This window comes from Oratosquilla oratoria, chromosome 9 (genome assembly GCF_046742065.1).
Source record: "Oratosquilla oratoria isolate Oo_2021 chromosome 9, ASM4674206v1, whole genome shotgun sequence".
NCBI classification, from domain to species: domain Eukaryota; kingdom Metazoa; phylum Arthropoda; class Malacostraca; order Stomatopoda; family Squillidae; genus Oratosquilla; species Oratosquilla oratoria.
The window spans coordinates 21824205-21844535 of record NC_134785.1 but is presented as its reverse complement, the minus strand read 5'-3'; the positions used below and the strand labels follow the sequence as shown (position 1 = coordinate 21844535).

Genomic DNA, 20331 nt, shown 5'->3' with positions numbered 1-20331 from the left:
GCACATTAAAAGACCCAAACCTTAGGGTGCTGGTCGGAAAACTCCCAGACCCTCTTATGCCTTTACTTTTTTATTTAGGAATGTCCCCTGTGGGGCTACAAGGAGAAGGATACTTAGTCCCACTCCCCGTCCCTTTCTTCTCGCCTCTTACGATCCAAGTGGAAATACTTGGTGGCAGTATTCTTTCCCCCACCACAGGGAATTCCCCCACAACAGAAAATGAATACTCGGAGAAATGGTACAGGACAGCAGCAAGGGGTTGGGGGACAGCATAACGGAGGGACAGTCATAGTATAAAAGTGTCATCATTTCTCAATGAAGAGTTTTCCTCTATCATAGACAAAATGATGTGTGGCTCTGGTCCGTAGGGGTGCCCCATATAGACCCTAAAGTATCAACTGCATGCTACTTTGCCACAATAACAAGCGGCCAATACCCCAGGCTAAAGATAGAAGAGACAAAGCTAGGAAAAGATGGGAGTAAGAGAAAAAAATGAATAAGTGACAAACGGATATCAAATTGAGAAATGAATATGTAAAAATATGCAGGGATACAAGGAGAAACTATGAAAAGGACATAATAAAATAATGCAAGGACCAACCTAAACTATATTACAGGTATGTGAATGATAAACCAAAAGACGAACAAGAAATAGTAAAACTGTGCCAAGGGAGTAATGAATTTATAGAAGATGTAGAAATGGCTGAAATTATGAACAAACATTGTAAATCTGTATTCACAATTGAAAGTAAACAAAATAGGGAGAAAATACAAAAAGATCCCCCCAATGAAAGACATAACTGTGGCACAGAAGGAAATTAGAGACCAAATAAAAAAAACTTTGTCAGAAAATCACATGGTTCAGATGGAATTGCAAACTGGATATCAAAAGAATGCATAGATGAGCTAATGGACAAAATATACAAGATAATTGATTACTCACTCAAAGAAGGGAAATTACCACAGGATTGGAAAAATGAAAATATACCAATATATAAAGGAAGGGACAAGGAAAATCTTACTAATTGTAGACTGGTCTCCCTTACAAGCACAATAACAAAGATATGTGAAAAAGTTATCTGAAGTAGGTGGATTAAATATCTGGAAGAGAAAAATATACTGAATCCAACACAATTTGGATTTAGACAAGGAAGATCATGTGCCACTAACTTGATTTGCTTCTACTCGAGATTAATAGAAATAATACAAGAAAGGAACGGATGGATGGATTGTGCTTTTCTAGATCTACAAAAAGCATTTGATAAAGTACCACACAAAAAGCTATTAAAAAAAATTTAATCAATAGGAGGTATTAACCCATTCAACTCCGATGACAAGATATCTTGTCATTTGGTCAAATAAAACAAAAAATCATAAAACACCAAAATGTTTGATCAAACACCAGAAAAATATGACGTCAACCCTCGCTTCGCTCGCAGCGAAGCGAGGACTGACGTCATATTTTTCTGGTGTTTGATCAAACATTTTGGTGTTTTATGATTTTTTGTTTTATTTGACCAAATGACAAGACATCTTGTCATCGGAGTTGAATGGGTTAAGGGAAAATTATTGGAATGAATGGAAGATTTCTTGACCGTGAGAAAAATGAGGGTGGTACATAGAGACAAATACTCGACCTGGGAATTGATGGTAAGTGGAGTCCCACAAGATTCAGTATATATATATAAATGACATGGATGAAGGTGTGGAATGTTATATGAACTTCTTTACAGATGAAGCAGAACTATTAAAGTAAGTATAGAGGAAGATTATGAATCACTACAGAAAGAAAGTATGATAAAGTCTGGGAATGGAGTCAAAAGTGGGAAATGAACTTTAACATCAAGAAATGTAGTATAATGGAGTTTGGAAAAAGTAAAGATAGAATATCAGGGCAATACAAAATTTGTACAGAGGTAGTAAAAAAAATAAGCTTGGAAAGGGACTTAGGAGTAATTGTCAGCAAAGATGTGTCACCAGATAAGCATATTAACAAATTGTCGGAGAAACCTTCAATATACTAAGGTCAGTGAAAGTGGCTTTTGATTACTTGATGGGGAAATGGTAAAGAAAGTATTAGTTACATTGATAAGATCAAAATTGGAGTATGCAGTGGCACTATGGGCACCCAATACTAACAAGGATATAAAGAAATTAGAATACAAAGAGGAATGACAAAGATGACATCAACACTCTCCAAATTGACATACAAACAAAGATTGTCCAAATTAGAACTACCAACCCTGGAACAAAGAAGAGAAAGAGGAGATCTGGTGACTACAGAATTATGAAAGGGAAGGAAGTCCTAGATATAGATGATTTATTAAAGTGGGACAAGAGAAAAACAAGAAGACATGAAAATAAAATAAAAAAGGATAGTTATAGATGAGATCTGAAAAAGAATAACTTTCCACACAGAGTGATATCTGGAATAAATTGAATGAGGCAACAGTTTGTGCAAATACTATTCAAGAATTTAAGAACAAATTTGATGCTGAAAGATACAAAGACAGGTCACTACAAGCATAGCTCCCTTCCCATATAATACAACTAGATAAATACATACACCTGGCATATAAGACATGTGAGGAGAGACTAAAAGCATTGGATCTGCCAACATTGAAAGATAGAAGAGAAAGAGGTGACTTTATAATAGTGTTCAAGTCACTAAAGGGGTAGGCTACATTGACCAGAGTTCTCTTAGAGATGGATATTTAAGAGATCATGAGAACAAATTAAGAAAGACCAAATATTTAAAGGATGTGAATGAATAGTCTTTCTTAAAGATGCATAAATATTTAGAATAGTTTAGGGGATATACCCCAAGTAGGAGCAGTACATGAATGTAAGTCAAGTTATAGGAGAATGGGGGTACAACACAAGGTGAAACCATACATGAATTTGAAGCCTCCCCAAATTCAACCAGCCTGGGGAGCCCCCCATATTGTTTCCCATATTGCAATATGGGTAATGTTATAATAATCAGACAGTGACAAAGAGCCCTCCCCCTCTCCAACCCAAGAAAAATCTGCAATGGTAACACCAGAGCACCTACTCATCCTCTCCACAAGGGTAATACTCACTGCTGTTGGTATTATTGATAGACCCAATTACCAGTCACTAACTAAAAATCTGATCCTGCTAAGATTCTCAAGCCTACACAACCCTACTAACCATCAACTTGACCAGTACCAATACAAAGTGAACCTAGACTTGGACTATCCAAGATTCTTGACCATGAAGTCTACTAACAATGAATCAGTAACAAAGAAATGCTCCATGAGAGTATAAATGATGAGTTTGAAGACAAAGACAAATTCCCTGTGTTGTGTGGCCCCAAGGAGACCCTACCAGTGGAACTAGAATCAAGAGCTCCATATGGCAGAGTCCAGAGTCATGACAACTCTAGCAGACATCCCAATTCAAACTACACCACATAGAACATTCAAAGCCAGTGTGGGAGTAGTTCACTTCCCACCTCTGTGATACCACATAGAAGAAGAAAAAATAGAAAGAATATTAAGATGGTAAGAGGTAATAGAAGTATCCAGAGTTGGTAAGAGGTAATAGAAGTATCCAGAGTTAAGAAAACCACAAATGATAAAAGATTAATATACTACTAGTGACATTAAGTCAACCACAGTTTCCAACCCACCTGACCGTAGGTTATTTAAGATATAAAATGGAGAAGTATTATCCACATCCATGTCATTGCTTCAACTACCTGTACTATGGGTACATAGAACAGTGATGTTACCCCCAACACCCACAGTTCTCCAATCCCAAGAAGAGTGCAGGAACCTTCTCTACAAACCCTCCACCTTCTCCTTTCCACAACAACCGTCATCCACAAACCCACGCATCCCTACCCTTCGTACACCCCAGAACCTATGACCCTTTCACTTGAAGAAAAGATCTAACTACCCAGAAGAAATGATAGAAGACAATGGAATACTTCAACCATACCACACTAGTAAACTCCCGATCCATAATATCCACTGCAGCCTCAACATCAAACCATGCAACCCTATTAGATCCCCCAATGCCTCCACCAGATTCAGCTGGAGTTAATGAATACATATAAAATCCTAACTCACACCCATGGCAAGCCCCTCCCCCCAACTGTGATAAATAAATCCTACACTGGTCTCTAAGGGACCATGACCCAAAGCATCCAGCACTCCACATCAGACCAAATAATAATGCACTCTATAATACAGTGGGAGAGGAGGAGAGGAAGAGTTGAGTATGTTTGAATTGAAGTGCTTGAGGGGTGTGGGGTTTACTGGGCTGGATGGGGTGCGAAGTGAGGGGAGTTGGGGTGGGGTTGATGGTGGAAGTGTTGGGATGTTTTGGACACATGGAGGGAATGAGAGGAAATATTAGTAAAAGTGTGGAAGGGGTGGACATGGTGGAGCAACCAGGGATGGGATGAATGGATGGGGTGGGTGGGGAGGCATTGGGAAGAGGGGGAGTGTCTGTTGAGGGGGGAGGGGAGAGGACGGAGGGTGGGGGTGAGTGGAAAGTGGTTGTGTGTGGATAATGCTGTGGTGCATGGAAGGGAGTGGTTGAGATATGGGGGGGGGTGAGGGAGTATGTGTGAATGATATTTTGACACAACCCAAAGGGATTTCTGTTTGAGGGGACAGGGGGGGGGTCGTCGATTAAATGAAGCCGCTTTGCTTTGGATGTGCTGTGTCTTACCACATTACTTCTGACCCAGGGAAGTGGGGGAGATGCAGGGATGACCTATCATCTGGGAGGAGCCAAGAAAAGAGGGAGGGAGGGAGGGGTGGTGAATGGGAGTGGAGTATGTGGGAATGAAATGGGTAGGAGTGGATGCCTTTGACTTTGGCTACCTCCCTTGTATTGGGGAAAAGGCCATTGGTATATGTATGTATAATATAGTGGAACTGCCAAGGATTCATCTCTGGGAAAACCTACATATCCTAGTTGAACAGTATAATCCTTACTGCATCTGTTTGTAAGAAACACAGCTAGGCACATGCAGCCCCCCTCCCCTATACATAAAAAGGCTATACTGCATACCTATTCCTCAATATCCCAACGTAAGATGAAGTATAGCAATCCTCATTCATTCATATATCTCATCACTACATACTCTTTTCCAAGCCATGATAGCCAAAATTTTCCCACATTATCCAATAATCTCCTTATACCATCATCCTCAGAAAATATTACTTTAGAAAATTTGTCAGATCTCTCTATCTAATCCCCCTCCCCCCATCTCCCACCTCTCCTTACGAGGTCCACCTCCATAGCTTCAATGGTCCCTTTCTTAAGCAAACTGGAAAGTTTCTCTTTAAACAGTTATATATACAACCAGAGCAGTAGAAGACTATCCAACAATTGACACAACACTAGCTTATCTCATGAGTCACAACAGTTTGATAACATTGTGCAGATCCTTGGGATTGCGTTGTAATAATGAGAAATGCACTATGATAAGATTTCATTGTGGACACCTAGACTGGAAATCACTTCCATGGAATGAGTAATACCACAAAGATGATAATACATTGAAATTCACTGATAAGCTCTAATGAGCAAAACATACCTCATATGATGTTTTTCCAGACATACTTGTCAGCATTTGCCTTTCTCATACACAACCTATAATACTGTATACTTCACCTGTTTTGAATACAGGGCATGAGATAGACTTGCATATGGCAGAATAAACACCAGTTGAGAATGAAACCATTATCATATATATAATATTTTGCTCATTGGAGCTTTCTCAAAATAATACAATACATGTAAAAGCTCCAATGAGGGAAATTTTGTAAAGTCAATAAAGGTTTTGAACGCAAATGATGTTTATTCTGTCAAACTGCCAGCAGTTGCTATCATCAAATGGAGTTGCATCTGCTCAAATCAGAAGAAAGAAAAATTACAAAAATAGATTGGGTTAGCAATCTACCTCTATAAGAGTAAGCACAACCGCTTATTTATCCAAGGCTGACTGACGTGTACAGACTGGAAGTACTGGAAAATTATGCAAGGTCTTGCGCCAATCTCTCCCAATTGATTTTTTATGATGTGTCTTCAGTCTTAGAATAGGGGTCATCTACTAAAGATTCTCAAACAGCATTCAACACTTGATTGTCACAGAAGATCCTTCAACCACTGGCCCATCATTCTCTGGAATTTGTTGCCCTCAGGGATAATGATGTTGATTAAATTTTCACAGACCAGAAATTTGTAGTCCCACAATGGCGGGTATCACTCCTTGGGTCCTCCCACAAATCTCTCTAGGACTGTTTGTATTGTATTAGTGTGGGACTCTTTATCACCATAGCCATAGGACCAGAGGAACAGTTGCCAGTTGTCAGCTCTTTGTGTGTGAAAAGGTGAAATACAGTTTGGTGCATTCCAGAGACTGATTGTCAGCATTTCAAATATGTACCTCCAGATGGCTGAAGTTGATGAGTTATTGTCAACTTCATGAATTATTTCAGTATGCATTAGAAACAGTTTTTAGCATTCATAGTCATAAAGTCCAGCATTATTGATAAATCTGGCATAGCCACACTGGTTGGCTCCAGAATCCACAGGATGGCACCAGTGAGGTGAGTTATAAAATTGAATTTGTATTCAAATGTGATTAATGTGCTGCATGAGAGGGATGGATGGGTAGACTGTGTATACTTGGATCTTGAGAAAACTTTTGATAAGATATAATTGAGCAAAAATTATGGATGTTAACAAAAATGAATTGTAAATAATTGCTGGAGTGGATGAGGGACTGGAACAGATTAATGAGGACAGTAACATAGGCTGGAATGTCTGGTTGAAGGGAAGGTACATGTAGGGACCCACTGGGATAGGTGTTAGTGCCAGTAAAGTTCTTGATGTATGTTAATGATATGGTGGATGGAACAAACAGTTATGCCAAATGATTTACTGGTGGATGGAACAAACAGTTATGCCAATTGATTTACTGGTGGATGGAACAAACAGTTATGCCAATTGATATACTGGTGGATGAAACAAACAGTTATGCCAATTGATTTACTGGCGGATGAAACAAACAATTATGCCAATTGATTTACTGACAATGTAAAAATGACAAAGAGCATGAAGGACATGGATGATTGCCAATTGTTACAGGAAGATCTGTTTAAGATAATATAAATGGAACTAGAATTGGGAAAAGGGTTCCACTACACAAAACATTGAAAATGGACATGAAAGTATGTGGGTTTTTTGATAAGGGAGGGGGCAAAATGCACACCATTTACCTGTATTTTTTATGTACAATTAGTTTCACAATTTTCTTTATGAGAACATTGCTGATGTTGGAGTTTTGTTGCCATCATCTGTCAGGGATCTATTTACCCTCAGGCAGGCCCTGTTAACTAGTTTTTGATGTCTTGTACATTAAGTTTAACAGAAAATGATAGGTACACAATTCTATTCCATAGGCCATAAACCCACTCGTCTATCTTACATCACACAAACCCAATGTGAATGTATCAAAACCACACCAGCAGCTTACCACTAATACTAACACAACATCCTTCCACCCGTACAATACAGTTCATCCACACAAAAACACATTTACACCCAGCTCGCAAAACAAGTTCTTTAAGACCAGATACTATGCCAAACAGCCCCCTAACATCATCTCCACAGAAAAATCCTCTAGATACTGTCCCACACGAAAGACTACTTACTAAATTAGCTTTGCATGGAATAAGTGGTAGCCTATTAACCCCTTCCATACGGTGCCGCACACGTAGGCGTCATGGACTTAGATCTCGGTGGCAGCAGCCAATGCCAGCCATACGACGTGTCGTAATAATACTCGCATCATAAAATATAGTCACCGCTTATATCGATCGTTCTCTCTTCACCCGTGAATTTTGATAACCATAGAAAATGCGATTACAAAAGAATTAGAAAGAATGTCATTATGGAGGGGCGACTACAATAAATATAATCAAGACGCCGATATGGCAGCCTCGCGAATACACTCGCTCCCCATGACGCCTACGTGTGCGGCACCGTATGGAAGGGGTTAAGTTGGACTAGTAATTGGTTGAATGGTTGAAAACAAAGTTGTTTCAAATGGAAAAATGTTACAAGTGGAGTTCCTCAGGGTTCCGTTCTTGGGCCACTTCTATTCATAGTAAATATAGATGATATAGACCATGGACTAAAATATATTGTTTCCAAATTTGCTGATGATATAAAACTGTGCGGAATGGCAAATGATCACTTAAACCAATTAGATATTCAAGAAGATTTAGATAAATTACAGCAATGGTCTGAAAAGTGGCTAATGAAATTTAACACAAGTAAATGCAAGGTAATGCACATAGGTAAAAATAACAGTAAGTACAATTACAAGTTATATGGAAATTCATTAACAAAAGTGGATAGTGAAAAAGATCTCGGTGTAATTATCAGTAATGACCTCAAATCATCCAAGCAGTGTATTTCAGCCTCTAAGAAAGCAAATAAGATTCTAGGACTGATTGCGCGATCTTTTGATTTAAAAAGTCTATCACTCATTAACAAGCTATATAAATCGTTAGTTCGTCCACATTTGGAATATGCTGTTTCCGTATGGTCACTGAATCTCATTAAAGACATTGACAGACTGGAAGAAGTACAACGGCGAGCCACAAAACTGATTCCAAATATCAAAAATAAATCATACGAAAATCGACTAAAACATATGAATCTGTTTTCCCTAAAAAAGCGTAGACTCAGAGGTGACTTGATACAGGTCTTTAAAATTCTAAAGGGAATTGACAACATCAAAAGTGGCAAAATTTTCACATTGAATGAGAATCAGACAAGAAGCAATGGTCTCAAACTGTCCAGAAATAGATTCAATTTGGAAGTAGGCAGAAACAACTTTGCCAACTGTGTAGTTAATGAATGGAATAAACTTGCTGCACAGGTAGTGCAATGTAGTTCAGTTCGAAGCTTTAAGAAACATTTAGATAAACACCTAAGCAAGATGCTGTAATGATTATAATTTATTTTATATCATTTGTGTTTGTTCTGTTATCATTTCTGTTTGATTTTCATTTATTAGTTATATGTCAATTTGTTATTGTTTGCTATTTACCTGTTTGTTTATTATTTAACTATACCTATGCATTTATTTATGTATTTTATTTATTTACATTATTATAGTTTTTATTTATTATTTTATTATGATTTTTTTTTGCATCCGACCTAGATATGGACCAAAGGGTCTCCTGTCGGCATGCCGCCTTTGCAATCCTTTGTAATCCTTTGAAACAAGAACCACACCAGCATGCTTGTGTTCAGGATACCATCCAGCTCTAAGACAGTGCCAGCATAGAATAGACCTGGCCACAGAATCAAACTGCTCTAGATGCAACCATCACACAGAAGACACTGAACACCTCCATACTTCTGTACACAATCTCTGGACAACAACACAGTATTTCTTCCTTGGGTGACCTATGGACCCATCTGGTAGCTGTTGCTGGTTATCTGGGAGCCATGGTTTTCCTACAAGAGAGACCATGGGCAGTGGATTGATTGTGATGTGAGGTACTAGGGTAGGTTATTGTAAGTGCTTGAGTAGTATCTTGTTTTTTTCCTGTATTCACTGGGCTGTGCATGTGTGGTATGGTTTGCATAGAACTGTATATTATGTGGAAGAAAATACCACATTGAACACTGCCAACAAGTTTTGCCAACAGGCTTTAAAATTGGCATTTGTTTTCAATTGCATTTCATTAGTAGGGTAGCTGTGAAGAAAAATAGAATATATTTCTGAATAATATGACTTTTTATGATATAAAATTGGGAAATCAGGTAACTTTCTCGCACTTAACTGCATGCCTATAGGTAAGTTGTATGTATTAAATTTTCCATTAATGGCCTATAGCTTTTCATAGATTTTATTATGAAAAACTGGCATAGCCTTGAATTAGTTGCATGAAATGTCCACAGGATTTTTCAAAAGGGGTCCAAAACTGCAAATGTACTTCATTTGCCTGTACATAAAATCTGGTTTCATAGACTTTTTTTAAGAACATTGTATTTACACAGTTACAAAGTACAATCAAATCCATGAATTCACTAAAGGATGGTGAAAATGTTTTGACACATCTGACTTAGTTATTGACCAAATGGTCTCCTGTCAGCATGCTCCACCTTTGTAATCCTTTGACACTAATGCAAATTGTAGATACAATTGGAACACTCAATATATTAAAGAACAACACACAATGGAAAGAATTTTTGAGATGTTTACTAGCTACAGCGTGGGTTATTCCTACTACATAAAGATTTTTATCTTGTTTGCCTGGACATAGTGAAGCTTATTCTCACTGCATTATTTCAGGAGTTGAAATGCACTATTTTCAAATCCTCATGTGTAATCAAGAATACCAAATGCTTAATTGCTTTGAACACTAACATAGCAAAACCATTGGCAAAAGCAATCTGGGATTCCATGTGATGCCTGTTCATTAAGTACTGGCCAAGTTGAAAGGCCCTACAGTGCCACTTACTTTTGACAGTAATTGGAAAATAAGTTTTCGGGCTGTGGGAATGTTTTCAGAGAACTCATAAGAAATCGGATCTCTTATATTCCCTAAGGTCATCTGTCATCATACAGTTGTTACAAGCCATTTTGTTCTATATCTCCAATTATCTCCCCAATTTTTTTTTTTTTTTTTTCACATGAGGAACTCTGTACCATGGCACCTGCTGTCCTATATCTAATAGCTAGAGACATTGAAATCAACCCAGGCCCATACACATCTGTACATATACAAAACCAATGAACTCTTTATACACACCCATCAAATGCAACATATGCCAATCATGATTTCATCTTACATGCACTGCATTCAACAACACAAACTAACAGAATTGGAGCTACAGGTGTCACAGCAACACCCATCCATGAATTTGAGGCTAGGTGTGACAAGTTAGAGAGTAGGAAATGGGACCTAATGAGCATAGTTCCTTTCCTGTGTACTATAATTAGGAAGATACACAAGTAGAAAAACGTACCTTTAGTCACTTCAGTATAACTCAAATTCTTGCATGCAGCATCAGCTGTCATATGTACAGTAAACCCTTGATATAATGGATCTTGATACACCGGATATTGGATATAATGGACAAAAAACCTGACTAAACAAACCATTGCTATAATGGATTTTCATCCATTATAGCCAGGGATCCTCGGTTATAACGGATCTTCGGATATGATGACAGACCCCCTGTCCCCTTATCATCTGTTATATCGAGGGTTTACTGTAATTTCTAATCCTACTAATTTCTAATACTGGACAAACTTCAGGATATAAAGGATCTATCTGGTGTTTCCATTGGGTATAACGTATCCTCTGTTATAATGGATCTTCGGATATGATGAAAGACCCCATCTCCATATTGTCTGTTATATCAAGTGTTTACTGTATTTTGCATCACACTACTTGCATTATAGAATATAAAGTCACTGCAATATTACTCATTCTCATTTACTCTGAGTAATAATAAACACAGAAATCATGGTCAAACCAGTTTACAGAATCTGGGGTTAATTTGTGTACAATTAAAAAAAAAAATTTATAATCAAGACGCCAATGCCGGCATCCTCATGTAACTTGTGCCTCATGATACCTACTTAGACATCGAACTGAAGTGGTTAACATATCATGAGCTTAAACAGTATCATAAACACACAGTGCATCAATTCTTACATAAACACAATATACACTTAACTTGCACCCAGGAAACAAAACTAACACCACAGTCTACAGCACCCACATTCACTGATTACAAAACAGAAAGGTGGATGTTCATCACTAATACACAACAGCATACCCTTTTCTAACAAAACAAAAGAAACCAAACACTAAGAGATGCTTCAACAAAAATGATCTTTTAATTCAAACAGAAATAAAGAACAATTTACATTACAAATATCATTAAATATCATCCATTACAAGAGCTTCATGAGGGTTCACCCCTTAGTTATTCATGACCTCCCCTTAGACCTCTTCCCAATAAAGGACCTAGAAGGAAAACAAACAAATTAACATTGATAAAGATATATAGCAAATTAGCAAACATACACAGAGCATTCAGAGAAAAATTTATAAATGTTTGACAAAGATAAGTCGTCATCCATAGATACAGCAGTAGATGAGATAGGAGTGATCTTTCATGAGTATTCAAAAGGCAAACAAAAGACACATTCCAAGAGGCTACAGAAAAAATAATACCCCATTACATACAAGAGATTGATTCTTATAAAAAAAAGAATAGTACTAAACAGACACCATACAACTAATGAACAACAAAGAAAACTTGAAAAATTAATATAATAAATGGGGAAAAAAAAAAAAATGTGGAGGACAATTAAAAGCATCAAAAACTCAAAATTAAGCTCTCCCATAAATGAGTTACCCAAGGAAAAATATCATCATCAAAGTGGCACTGCAAACACAAGAAACACTTTTTCAAAACAAGTTTCAAATCCATCATATCAGAAACTAGGAAAATAAACAAAGTATGAAAGATCAGACTAGACACAGATGGCAACCCCCCCCCCCCTTCTACAAAGATGTGGAATGGTAAAATCCTCACAATCCCCAAACCTAACAGTTCATTACACTGCCCAATCACACTTCTCTGCACTCCTTCCAAAGTCATAGAATGCCTCAAACTACAACTCATTGGATCACATATCCTCCTTGCCAAATCACATGGTTTTAGACCACTAACACTCCACAAACACTCTTCTAATAGACTTTACACAAAGAGTTTTTGATGCATCAATTCAGGTAAGCCCCCACACAGAACAGTTCTTATAACATTTGATATTAGTAAAGATTTTGATGCCATTGCCATCCTCCAACACAATCTCACAAGCAAAATTATGAATTATTAAAGGCATGGAAGTCCTTGACAGAGAAGACTTACTAAATTGGCATAAGAGAAACACAAGAGGACATGGAAAGGAGCTTAAAATGGACAATTATAGAAGGGACCTGTAAAAGAACAGCTTTCCCCACAGTGTGGTATGTAAGGAAAACATTGGATGAAAAAACAGTGTGTGCAAAAACAATACAAGAATTTAAGAGCAAACTGGATGTGGTGAGAGACAAAGACGGGACACCATGAGCTTAGCTCCCCCTTCCCGTATTTCTTCTGTCCCTTTTAAGTAGGTCATCCCTATCAAGGATTTCCATCCCTTTCATAATTCTGTAGATGGTTATCAAATCCCCTCTTTCTCTCCTTTGTTCCAGAGTTTAGTTTGTCCAATCTTTGTATGTCAACTTGCTAAGTATTGGTGCCACCTTTGTCATTGCTCTGATTTTTTTTCTAATTTTTTGTACTAGGTGTCCATTGTGATGCTGCATATTCTAATTTTGGTTTTACCAGTGAAACTAGTATCCTCTTTACCATATCCTCATCCATGTAGTCAAAGGCCACTTGTGTGCTCATGGTGCAGAGTGGTATATGGTAGGCTTCAACAAATTGTGTGATCTGACCCTTGGTCAGGGGATTTGACCCTTCATCATAAGCATATGTACATTTCTATTTTAATGTTTTTCATGGGTGCTTACACACAGATCCATATTGTACATAAAATAGACATAAGAAATATGTATATAGATATTGATTATAAAGATGTGTTGGCAACCATCACACTTTTTTTCATCACTCCCTAGGTGGCAAGTGGCAGACAGAGCCTGACTGTCAAGCTGACAAGTTTAAAAAATTAAAGAAAAGAACCCAAAGAAGACTTCCTCTTATGCCTCTAAATTTAAACAATGTAGTCCACAATGTACATTAACCCCTTCGATATGATGACCCCTACATAGGCGTCATGAGGAGCATGTGGGTATACGAGGATGCTGATGTCAGCGTCTTGATTATATATATTGTAGTTGTACCTGCGTGAGCCCCATACTTTGTAAACTGGCTTCATCATATTTTCTATGGTTATCAAAATTCACGGGTGAAAGAGAACGAGCAATACTGCAGTAACTTTATTTTTTATAATGCGAGTATTATGACGCAACATCGCACGTCTGGCAGCTAATGCTGCCCGCGAGATTTTGGCCTGGAGTGAAGGGGTTAAAGAATATAGGTTGTGGACTACATTGTGTGACAGTTGCCAACACATCTTTATAATCTACTTATATATATTCCTTATGTCTCTTTTATATATGGATCTGAGTGTGAGCACCCAGTAATTTCACATTTACATCTACATATATGAAAAAATGGTTAAAATAGAAATATACATTATGGTTATGATGAAGCTTGTGTTTGTTATCTCTTCAAACTTGGAGGTCAGGTGGCTGATCCAGGTGGCCAGAGGTTAGATGCCCAGCACCATAAGTACACAAGAATGCATCACAAGTACAGACTGAATAGTTCATAACTCAAGGCTAAATGTAAAGGCATTATAAATATTGTCTTGCAACAACCTACAGACTATACAGAATAAAACCCTAAGATGATTACAGGCTGCACAAATACAACACCTACAGACCATCTATAGTATAAATTCTATACCAGGATACAAAAGTCCTCAAAGTCAAGGATCACCTTGACATGAGATGCACACAAACACTTGCTGCAGCCTCCACAAATACAGTCTACCCACTACTCTACATGGCAGAACACCCACACATGCCAAGAAACATCAAAATAACACCCAAATATGTATATCACATACAAATATTCTCTTCCTTCACATCCACCAGGGACCACCTCTAGAAACATATCCATAAACATATTGCTCATTGCTCCATCAAGAAACTGAAAGACAAATTGCTACATGCACATCTCCCTGATATCCATCCCTTTGAATCCTCTCTTCCCCAAGCCAAGCGGGCAGAGTCCACGTCGCCAGGCTGCAGTGTGGTCACCATCCAATCCATCTTAAGTTACCAGAGGAGGCTGGATGACTGCATCACAGATAACTGTCCAGGATGCACTTCATCCCATACTATGCAACACATTATAGAAGACTATACACAATTACACATGCCAACAGCACAACATATACTCTATAAGGGATTTGTGGGAAAACCCCATTCCAGCCATGGTATTTCTCAGGATATGGGTCTGCATGGCCAGATAGTTTAGGAAATAATAACAACAACAACAACAACAACAAAGATGTGAAAGGGACACCAAAGAAATTGAAAAATTCGTATGCTGAAGGCCCAGATAAGATCTCAACACCCATTTAAAGCATCTTAGCCTAAATGTAATAAAAGTTTGAGCTGATATCTTCAAACATTCATGTTTGTACAGTAAAATTCTATCTAGAAAAGAGTCCACATAATACCTATACCAAAACCAGATAATAAGAAAAGTCTGCATCTTACAGACCTTTCTCAGTACTATCCACCATATCTAAACTGATGGAAAAAATAGTAGCAGAAAGAAATGCAACTAAACCATTTACCTCCTCAAACCAACTTAGATTCAAAGAGGGTTGCTTTATCAGCATGCTGCTTACAAATATCACTCAACCAGTGCTAGAGGGATTTGTCAAGAAAATACTTGCCAGAAAGAATGGTTATGGTAGCTTTAGACATAAACAAGGCATTTGATAAAATTCCCACGCATGTATAGTTGAAAAGAGATCATAAAGAGATATTGGCAATAGTGACAAGAAATGGCTATGTACTACTTAGCAGGTAGACAGTGCTGAGTAATCCAAAATAACAAAAGTTTTGGACAAAAAGACAGTGGACTCCAAACTCCCCCAAAGGAGAAATATTCATACCTATTCTGTTAAAGCTGTTTAATCTTTTACAAGTAACCTCCCAATACCAGATCCATAACTAAATGCCAAAGCACTCGTCAACACTGGTGACCTGGCAATAATAACCTAACATAACAACATGAGCATATGACATGACCATTATAATCCAGAGTAGAAACTAGAAAATTTTACTTAGATAAACTAGAACAATGGGTTAGAAACAATAGAATGGCAGCCTCACCCAGAAATCATTAGTAACATTGCTCACTCCAAACAACTATGAATGATGATAACAATAGTAGTAATAGTAATGATAATAATGATAGTAATAAGTGAGATTGAATGGTCAAACCCTCCCATTGGTAAAGAATATGAAAATGTTAGGTCTCTCTCCTATGACATTCAGCCTGTACATCAGAGATCTGACAGTGGAAATCAACAAGAAAATAAACTTAATGTCAATTGCAAGTACAGGCTTTGGATAACGCATGGCAATTCTTACCACAGTCTACAAACAAATTGTAAGAACTACACTTGACTCCATATCCACAGCATGGTTCCCAATACCCTGTAAAACACACTTTACAAACTATACAAAATAAAGCTTTGAGAATATTGATAGGATACATATAAACCAATACAATAAAATTCCTTCACTCAGAAACCAAGGCCCTCTTCATAGGATATGACATGAAAATGGTAGGTACACATTTGTATGCTACACACCCATGATTGTTGAATTCATGGCGAAGATTGGAACTCCGAAAAAAAACACACGCAATTTTCATGGATTTCAATGATGAGAGGAATACCTGTGTTGTATCAGTAAGGAAGGGGAAAGCTCATGGTGTAGTGGGAAAGTGAAGAAAAAAAGAGAAGGGGAGGGGTTATTAAGGAAAATGGAAGAAAATGAGGAAGGGGATGAACAGGCCCCGGACATCAGAAGGGGTGTAAACAAAAGGTGAGCAGATCACACAGACGAGGTCAATCAGGTGGACAGAGGTATTAAAAGTAGAAATATAGATAATAGCAGCTCAATGGTAAGAGGAGATAATTCTATGGATTTAATGAGGGAGGAGATGACAACCTCCCTCGACTAGTAAGTTTAAAAGAGAAACTAACAAAAATGAATGAAGCATGGGAGGTTAGGTTTAGCCAATTAGCACTAGTTACTCAGAGCTCATAAACTGGAAGAACTAAAGAAGGAGAATCAAAACCTAACTAAAGAAATAGAAGAATTAAAAAGACAGTTAAGAGAAGTAAAGGATGAGAATAAGGGATTAGAGTAAAATAAAGAGTCCATAGCAAAAGAGGTAAATGGGTGGAGAAAAGTCCAAGAGAATAACAAAATTGAATATAGAGATATAGTGAAACAATAGATGAAAGAAACTAAGGACAAAGTTATTAAAGTGGTGAGAGAGAAGGAGAATATAGTAAGAGACTTAGCTGATAAAAAGAAATGTATAATTATATTAGGAATGGAAGAGAAGCATAATCCAAATAGGACCACAAGAATAAAGGAGAAGGAAAAAGTAAACAAGGTATTGAAAATAGTTCAAGAAGATGGGCAAGAAATAGGGAAAAAAAATTGAAGAAATATATAGATTAGGGAAATACAATATAGACAAGACCAGACCAATTAAGGTTAAATTTAGGTCACAAATGACAGGAGAGAATATCTTTTCAAAAACAGGGAAGCTAGCAAAATATGATCAGTATAAACAGGTATGGATAAAAAGAGAGATGAATAAAGAGGAAAGAGGAAGAGAAAGCAAAAAGAATAGAAGCTAAGAAAAAAAATTAGAGCAGAGTCAGGCAAAGAGAAATTCTATTGGAGAGAAGTGGATATGAAAGTGAGGAAATGGTTTATAGGAGAGAAAAACAGAGGGGAAACAGAAAACAGGATGAAGGTAACAGAAAATTAAAAGTGTCTTATACAAATTTAGATGGCTTAATAACAGGCTTGAATGAACTGAATGATTACCTGAAGGAAAAAGAACAGGACATAATGGGAATTGTAGAGACAAAATTGAAAGGTCCATTACCACCCAGCAGTGTAGGACATGGTATATATAATTATTGGATTAGAAACAGAAGTAAAACAAGGGGGTGGAGTTATGTTCCTGACTAAGAAGGATATAAATGTGAGGAATGTCACATGGAAAGAATAGAGATGGTTATGATGGAAATAGAGGACAGGGACAAGAAGAGCAGGAAGGTTGTGGTAAATTATGTGCCTCTTAAAACGGCCTCATGGGAAGAGAGAGAATACAAAAATATGTTAGAAGTCAAAGATAACACTAAATAAGAAAATGGGAGATGGAGGAAGAATAGTTATAATGGGTGACTTCAATTGTAAAGAAATCTGCTGGGAAGAGATGACAGCAAAAGTGGGAGATGACTTATGGGAAAATGTACTACTTGATATGATTATAGAACATATAATGACGCAATGGATACAAGAGAATACTAGGTATAGAAATGAAGAAGAGCCATCAAGACTGGACCTAATCACATCAGAACCTGAAATAGTGGAAAAATTTGAAAAGACACCAATAAGTAAAAGTGACCACATATTGGTTGAACTGGAACTAAGTGAGGAGAAATACATGGAAAAAACAATGTAGAAAGGGAAGATTGATGTATGGAAAAACAAATTTTGATAAAATAAGAGAATTTTTTAAAACTGACTGGGAAAGGATACAAAAGGAGGAAACAACAGTGGAAGAGTAATGGAAAATTTTGACAAAAATTCATAAAGGAATGGAAAAGTATGTTCCAAGACAAAAGCAAGAAAAAGTATATGTAAAGTGTTGGTACAACAAAAGATGTAGTGAGTTAAAAGACAAAAGGGATAAAGCTTGGATAAAATTGAAGAAAGGCAAAAGACCTGAAAAATGGAAAATATATACTAGTTATAGAAATGGATATGTGCAAGTGCGCAGAGAAGAAAAGAGAAAATACGAAAAGGATGTCATAGAAAAATGTAAAGATCAACCCAAAAAATTTATAGATTTGAAAAACAACAAACTGAAAAACAAACAAGAACTAGTGAAACTATGACAAGGAGAAGTTGAATACACAGAGGAAATAGAAATGGCAGAAATTATGAACAAGCATTTTAAATCGGTGTTTACGATAGAGAACATACAACTTGGAGATGTCGAGTGGGAAGAGAAAGTCCCCCCTATGGCAGAGAAATATTGAATCACTTGAGTAATCTTGATGTCAGAAAATCGTATAGACCAGATGAAATGGCAAATTGGATTTTGAGAGAATGCAGGAACCAACTAACAAACAAAATGCATAGTCTAGTAAGTAGTTCATTGAAAGAAGAAAAAGTTCCAGAAGATTGGAAAAGAGCAAATACAGTACCAATATATAAAGGGGGAAACAGGAAGACCCTACTAACTACAGACCAGTATCTCTTACAAGTACAATAGCTAAAATGTGTGAAAGAATTATCAAAATTAGATGGGTAAGGCATTTGAGAAAAAAAAATGTACTAAATCCAAGACAATTTGGATTTAGACAAGGAAGATCATGTGTCACAAACTTAATGTGTTTCTATTCAAGGCTAATAGATGTAATACAAGAAGGAGATGGATGGGCTGATTGTGCATTTCTAGACCTGAAAAAAGCTTTTGATAAGGTGCCACATAAGAAATTGCTAAAGAAATTAGAAACTACAGGAGGAATACAGGGCAAACTACTAGAGTGGATGGAAGACTTCTTGCATAAAAGGAAAAAGAGTTGTGATAAGAGGAATTGAAAGTTATATGAGCTTCTTCGCAGACGATGCAAAAATGTTGAAAAAAGTGAACACCAAAGAAGATTGTGAGTCACTGCAGAGTGATCTCAATAAAATATGGGAATGGAGTAGGAAGTGGGAGGTGGAATTCAACATTAAGAAGTGTAGTATAATGGAATTTAGAAGAAGCAAAAAAGAATAGTGGGATCATATACATTGGGAGAGGAAGAAATTAAAAAAGTGGAAAAAGAGAAGGACCTAGGAGTCATTATTATGAATAATATGTCCCCTGAGAAACATATAAAAAAAAAAATTGGAGAAACTTATAATTTAGTAAGATCAATCAAAGTGGCATTTACATACCTGGATGAAGAAATGGTGAAGAAAATACTAGTCACTTTGATAAGACCAAAATTGGAGTATGCAGTGACGATGTGGTCACCAAGTACAAAAAAATGTATAACAAAACTAGAAAGAATACAAAGAGCAATTACGAAATTGGCACTAATGCTCTAAGAACTATCATATGAGGAGAGGCTGGCAAAACTTGAGCCACAGACATTGGAGCAAAGAAGAGAGAGAGAGAGGAGGCTTTATAACTATTTATAGAATCATGAAAGACATGGAAATTATTGATAGAGAGGATCTAATAAAATGGGATAGTAGAGATACAAGAGGACATGGAAAGAAAATATAGACAATTATAGAAGAGACCTGAAAAAGAACAGCTTTCTCCACAGGATAATAGACGTTTGGAACAGGTTAGCTGAGAATGTGGTGTGTGCAAAAATGATACACGAATTTAAAAACAGTC

The 20331-nt window shown here is 37.0% G+C and overlaps 1 protein-coding gene across 3 annotated transcripts in view; it reads left to right on the top strand.

Moving 5' to 3' along the window:
* Positions 1-20331, top strand: part of HBS1 (translation elongation factor EF-1alpha (GTPase) HBS1) — a 75947-nt gene that overhangs the window by 37558 nt on the left and 18058 nt on the right. The window lies entirely within an intron of this gene.